The following is a 6,027-nucleotide window of genomic DNA, read 5'->3' as shown; positions in this document are numbered from 1 at the left end:
AGATGGCTGGATAAAGACAAGTACAGAGACAGGTGTTTATGTGTGGATACATAAACAGAGAAGCTTACAGTAGTGCTTGTTAAACTTTTCCGTGCTCAAGACTCACCTGTGGATTTCGTTACACGGAGGATCTGACTCTGTGCATCTGGGGAGAGATCCAAGTGTCTCCATTTCTAACACGCTCCCAAACGTTACCGACACTGCTGAGGTTGGGTATCTTTTTGGTTTTGATTTGTTTTAACAAAAATGAGATTATACTTTCTTACTGTTCTGCAACTCACATTTTCCCCTGAGCAGGTCATTTGGACAGGTAATATGGACAAGGTCTTGCGAACGTACTGAACTGTGTATACATGTTGATACCATCAACTTTTATGAAAGAAAAATCACTGCATTTGATTTCTCAACTTGGGAAGCCTCAGAGACCTTCCCAAATTGATTTCATTGAATTCCAAGCATCAGCGGTGGTAACAGAAGCAGTTTTTATTGGCTGACGAAAATAAGCCTCAAATGACATGAGAATAGGTTCATTCTTGTCTCCTGGTCCTAATAGTGTGTCTTTTGAGAGGAGAGGAGTTGCTAGTTCCTGAGCATCAGTGAGTGAAGCCAGTTTCCATGTGGGCATTTTTATTCATTTATTTCTAATTTATTTCTTTTAATTGGAGGATAATTGCTTGACAGTGTTGTCTTGGTTTCTCTAGACCGGGATGAATCAGCCATAGGTGTATATGTGTCCCCTCCCTCGTGAGCTTCCCTCCCACCTCCCACCCCAGCGCAGAGCACTGAATTGGGCCCCCTGTGTTACCCAGAAAATCCCTATCGGCTGTCTGCTTTACCTGTGGTAGTGTATATGTTCCAGTGCCACCGTCTGAATTCTTCCCACCTTCTCCTTCCCCCCGTGCCCACAAGTCTGTTCTCCATGTCTGTGTCTCTGTTCCTGCCCTGCAAATAGGTTCATCAGTACCATTTCTCTAGATTCCATAGACATGCATTAACATATGGTATGTTTTTCTCTTTCTTTCTGACTTCACTCTGTGTAACAGGATCTAGGTTTATCCACCTCAACAGAACTGACTCAAATACATTCCCTTTTATGGCTGAGTAAATTCCGTTGAAACACGTGCCACAACTTTACCACCCGCCCTTCAGTGGACATGCACGTTGCGTCCGTGTCCTGGCTGTCACGTATAGGGCTGCAGTGAACGTTAGGGCACGCGTGCCTCTTAGAGCTGTGGTTTTCTCAGAGGCTGTGCTCCACGGAGCATTTTAATTAGCATAGAGAGAACCAAAGAGCACCACACAGTCTTTCTTCAACAGAGAGACTCCTCCGTCACTTCTTACCTCTGCACGGGAGGGCAGCCGGTGTGAATTTGGGAAGGTCACCGGAAGGTCGCTGCCAGACCAACAGTGAGCCGGAGCCAGGGACCTCTCGCTCCCCTGCTCACCTCTGCTGGGTTCCATCGCTAAGTCTCCACGCTACAGGGGGAGCCCATCTGTCTGCACCTCCCCTGACCCCAGCCCTGTCTCAGCAATAGACTGGCAGGACCTTCCTCACTGCTCTTTTCATCCACTCTTACTCCCTCCTGTGGGTTCTCCAGCCACAGCCGGGCTGGGTTGGACTAAACTCACGCTGAACCCCGTGATCGCCCTGTGTAAGGCCCCAGAGGGGTGTCCTGTCGAGCCTCGTAGTCTGACCTCAGCCTTCCTGGTAGGGCTCCGCCATCTCCTCCAGTCTCATCACTGGGCCCTGCTCCCTGCTCAGCATCCTTCAGCCCTGCGCAGGCTTCCGTCCCAGCCTCACCCAGCATCCTAGAGACCATGCCGTTCTCTCTGCCTGGAACAGTCTTCTGCCCCCTTCACCCCATAACCTCATCCTATGGGTTTCAGCTCAAACGTCCCTTCCTCCGAGAAGCCCCCTTGGACTAACCCACTCCCCCAGTAGCACCCTGCACCTCTTCATACCAGTTATCCCAGCGTATAATGGTATCTCTCTACATGTTTGAGGCGGATTGCTGGACTGAAGTCTACCTCCCTCCAGTATACCCTGGGCTCGATGAGGATGGGAACCACGTTCACCTTTCTTTCTTGGTGTGACTCCGTGCTAAGCACAGGGCTTGGCAGGTAACGCGTGGTCACGGGATACTTTTGTTCTTCGAAGGAAAGGACGGAGGGGGACTCAGGGCCCGTGATGTGAGCTGTTGTGATTGCTGTGGACACTGTAGCGAGAGTGATTTGGTGAAGATGCTGAGTGAGGAGGCAATGAACAGGCAGGCCGGTTTGGAATGGTGGAGGGGCTAGAAAGCGAAGCTACAGCGGTCCTCAGGGGCTGGACCAAAAGGGAGGATGGTGGGGAGCGGTGGCATCTCGGGGCCTACCGAAGGTGACAGAGTTTTGGCAGGATTAGCACTTGACGGAGAAAGAACAGCCCCTGCCTGCATTTCAGGGCAGTATCTTGACCCCCCACCCACACCTCAGAAGTAAGAGTCAACCAGACTCCGCCAACCCAGCCCTTTTTTAAAGAAGCAGTTTTTAAAAGTATTTTTGCTTATTCTTGGCTGAGCCGGGTTGCTGCCCGGGCTTTCTCTGGTTGCAGAGAGCGGGGGCTCCTCTAGAGTTCCGTGCGAGGGTTTCTCATTGCCGTGGCTTCTCCTGTGACGAGCGCGGGCTCTAGGCGCATGGGCCTCAGTCGTCACAGCAGGCAGGCTTCAGCAGTTGTGGCCCACTGGACTAGCTGCCCTGTAGCTTGTGGGATCTTCCGGACCAGAGAGTGAACTCTGGACCACCAGGGAAGGCCCAGATTCAACCCATCTCTGATACAGTGTGGAGGTGTGAGCAGCACCCACCAGGGGCTGTTCGGATCCACACGAGGGTCGGCCCTTGCTCGGCCGGTCTTCTTTACCTCGGCCACCTCTCCCAGGGTACACACCAGCTATGACCGCAGTCTGGAAACCTGGTCACAATCGTGGTCCCACATAGTGAGGCACGGGGTAGGTTCGCTCGGCCTGTGCATCTGGAGCGCCAGACGTTCGTAAGCACCCAGGAAGCGGGATGTCCCATTGTCAGAGCCAGCCCCGGAGAAGCAGAGAGAAAACCCAGCGAAGGCAGGACTTCACAAGAGGTCAGCAACTCCAGGGTGAGGGGCGGGCAAAACTTCCAACACAAACAGCTGACCACCGTACTGAAAGTGAAAAAAGGCTCAGTCGCTCAGTCGTGTCCAACTCTTTGTGACCCCATGGACTGTAGCCCGCCAGGCTTCTCTGTCTATGGGATTCTCCAGACAAGACTGCTGGAGTGGGGAGCCGTTCCCTTCTCCAGGTAAACTTCCAGACCCATGGATCGAACCCGAGTCTCCTGCACTGCAGGCAGATTCTTTACCGTGTGAATCACCAGGGGAACCCATAATATCCAGCCTTAAACTATGAAGACCCGGTCATGTGTCCAGCTTTCTTTCCCCTCTACTGATGTGTTTTGTTCTCCGCTGTTGCCTCCATGCCCGGTGCAGTGCCTGGCACGGGTCAGGATGAGAACGGAACGAGGGCGGCCCTCACCTTGGATGCCCCAGCCCCTCCTTGCCTCATCCTGGGCCCCACCCCGGCCTGGCATATGATGGGTGCTCAATAAATACTTGTTGGATGAATGAATCCAGGTATGTGGAAGCAACCAGATCTCTCAGTTGACTTCTCCCAGGTGTTTTGACCTCAGATTTGAGCAGCCTCGGGCTACTTGATGAGTTTCTCTGATCCTTGCCTCCCAGGAAACAGATACGACGATCATCAAAACATCCGTGATAAAACTGATACTCAGCCTTTCTGGCGCCCCACGTCTCTGTCCTCTCTAGACCTTGACAGAGCATGTACAGGAGCTCTGTCTGTTTTTAATGTGCCAGGACTGGGTCATGTAGGCCAGTGGGAGAGGAGAGACAGAGAGTGGCTTGACCTCCGTTGATGAAGATAATTTTCGTGTAGATAAGGCAGTATGAGGGCTGACTTCACCAATGTTTTCACGCTGCTCCAACCTGCTTGCCAGCTAATTTAGTTCTACAATTAACCTTTACATCAGAACCAAGGTTATGCTGTTATAAAACGTTGAGACATATTGCCTCTGCATTCCTGACTGCTTTCCTTCATTTCCTATTGTTTATGGTAAAAATTTTTTTGCATCGCATTTTTTTATAAAAAAAAAAAAAAAACCAACTTTAAAATTTATATCTCCACAGAAGATTTTCTATTTTCATTGTGCCATGTGGCTTGTGAGATCTTAGTTCCCTGACCAGAGATTGAACTCAAAGTCTCAGAAGTGAAAGTGCAGAGTTCCAACCACTGGACCATCAGGGAATTCCCCCGGAAGATTTTTTTTAAGTAACTCAAATTGTTGAATAGATAATACAGTCGCATGGTCTACAACCTGAAAAGAATGGACATGATGGAAAGACTCCCTCAACTCTTGTTCCTCCTCCACCCAGAGCCTGCCCCCATTATTTCTCACAGAGCTCTGCCGAATCTCTACGCGAATACAAATACGGGCTCTTATTCCCCTCTGTTTCTTTTACATATGTTAACATACTATGCACACACCCCCGGCCCCCAGCTTGCTTTTTCCATTTTAATCAAATTATCTTGAAGCTCATTTCATATCTGTTCTAGGAACCTCCTCATTCTTTGAAAGGACCATATTACAATGTACATAAATGTGTGGTGTATATACGGAGTATGGGATAAAAACTGCATCTGTTCCCAGCGCGAGCTCTTACACGCTGGAGTTTTCCACTCACCACTGTTAATAGTTCATGCTTCTTTTCTTTTATTGGAAACGTATTTTTTATTTTGTCACTTTCAAGTATACAACATAGTGATTCAATATTTCTATAGACTATACTCCATTTCAAGCTTTTATAAAACGTCAGCCATGTATATTTTGTGCTGTCCATAACACCCTTATATCTTTTTTCTTTTTACACTTATTTGTACCTCTGAATGCTTTTGCCCCATCTTACCCCCACCCCTTTCCACGCTGGGAACCACTCATTTGTTCTCTGTATCTCTGAGTCTGTTTCTGTTTTGTTATAGCCATTCCTTTAAAAAACTGTTGAGGTTCCACACATAAATGAAAACGTGCGGTATCTTTCTCTGTCTGACTGACTTCCCCTGAGCGGAGCACCGTTCCCCGACTCCCACCCACCCGTGTTATTGCACGTGGCCAAATCTCATTCCTTTCCTGGCTCATGTTCTATTGCGTGTGTTTATATATGTGTGTGTGTCCCACATCTTCCTTATGCATTCATCTGTTGAGGAAACTTAACTTTCTTCCGTAGCTTGGCCACTGTGCGTTTGTTTATTTTTGGCTGTTCTGGGCGTCCGCTGCTGCTTGCGGGCTCTCTCTCGTTGCGGAGAGTGGGGGCTGCGCTCTAGCTGTGGCGTGTAGGCTTCTCCTTGCAGTGGCCTCTCTTCTTGTGGAGCACCGGCCCTGGGGCGCAGGGGCTTCAGCATTTGCGGCACGTGGAATCTTCCTGGACTAGGACTCGAACCTGTGTCCCCAGCATTGGCAGGCAGAGTCTTGTCCACTGTACCACCAGGGAAGTCATTGGCTTTTGTAAACAAGTGACTCTTTTTCTAGACCTTTTGGCGTTCGCAAACAAATACCTTCCAATGATTCAAGAATATTTTTGCAAATGTATTGAAAATATTAGTTTTTCTGAAACTTACTTCTTAAACATGATATGTCTTGGGAATTTTCCCCCAATCGTTATCTCTAGTCTTAGCTCTTTTTAAATTGGTTCTATTTTCCGACAGCTGCGTAGTATGTCATGACTGAAACACACTTTCTTTAACCCTTCTTCAACCAACCTGGCCAAAGCTTTTATTTCCCAAGGAATGAGATTTTCAGCATATCGTGAAAAATAAGTACAATGTAACAAAGGAAGAATTCTCTGCAGCAGTCATAAGGAAGGAATCACACTTAGCATCATCGGTAGATCTGAAAATTATGAAGATAATATCTCAACCAAGGGATCAAGATCAACGTCACTAA

The sequence above is a fragment of the Bubalus kerabau genome, chromosome 13 (assembly GCF_029407905.1).
Source record: "Bubalus kerabau isolate K-KA32 ecotype Philippines breed swamp buffalo chromosome 13, PCC_UOA_SB_1v2, whole genome shotgun sequence".
NCBI classification, from domain to species: domain Eukaryota; kingdom Metazoa; phylum Chordata; class Mammalia; order Artiodactyla; family Bovidae; genus Bubalus; species Bubalus kerabau.
The sequence above is the reverse complement of the archived record's forward strand: the minus strand, read 5'-3'. Positions refer to the sequence as shown.